The 732-nt window shown below is 38.1% G+C and overlaps 1 long non-coding RNA gene across 1 annotated transcript; it reads right to left on the minus strand.

Moving 5' to 3' along the window:
* Positions 1–140: 140 nt before the first annotated feature.
* Positions 141–713, minus strand: LOC113473378. Its single transcript, XR_003395365.1, has 2 exons — positions 549–713; positions 141–233 (listed from the first exon to the last, which is right to left on the minus strand). It is a non-coding gene; the product is annotated as an uncharacterized LOC113473378 (long non-coding RNA).
* Between the last annotated feature and the right edge of the window lie 19 nt (positions 714–732).

The following is a 732-nucleotide window of genomic DNA, read 5'->3' on the forward strand; positions in this document are numbered from 1 at the left end:
CAGTTGTTACAATACAATTCACTCTTTTTTTTTATTATTGAATTGATAATTAAGTACAGAATACCAGGAATAAACTATAACTTACACAGAATACAAGCGATAGACAGGACTGTGATTTTCAGCAAAGTTTCCTGTTTGTCTTTGGACATGAATTTGGGCACTGCCACAGGTTTACTGTCGGATACAACAGCCACCATCTTGACTTCCTTTTAATACTTGGGTCTGAACTCAAACTGCAAAGAAAATGAGTATAAGTATGATAGAATAGAATATACTTTCTTTATACTGCTTGAATAGGATTGAAACCCTTTTCACGGGCAGTATACTTAAAGCCGTAAGAGGAAGCACATTAGAATTTTGAGACGGGTACTGTTAGTGGGAGTCGAACCCACACAATTTACACATTACTGACCGCATATTTTACAGTTTGAGGGTTTCCTTTTACTGACCTGTCACCCCAAATTTCCGGTAGCCTGTACTCAAACACCCACTTCTTGCGAGCCCCTCACCTAACACCGTAAGTTGTTAGTAAAGTTTTCCTTTCTTACCTGGGGATAGAAACGACGATATGATCAGTGCAATAAGTCAGCCATGTAGTTAGGTAACAGATACGGATTTTACTAGCGGAAAACTGTCCTTTGGGAGCTTTTCCGGGGAAAATTCGTCAAAAATGCCAGAAAATTATTGAACTTTTTTGAAATACAACAAACCGGCTACGTAGAAAAATTGTTC

This window comes from Diaphorina citri, unplaced genomic scaffold, assembly GCF_000475195.1.
Source record: "Diaphorina citri unplaced genomic scaffold, Diaci psyllid genome assembly version 1.1 scaffold27152, whole genome shotgun sequence".
In the NCBI taxonomy this organism is placed as follows: domain Eukaryota; kingdom Metazoa; phylum Arthropoda; class Insecta; order Hemiptera; family Psyllidae; genus Diaphorina; species Diaphorina citri.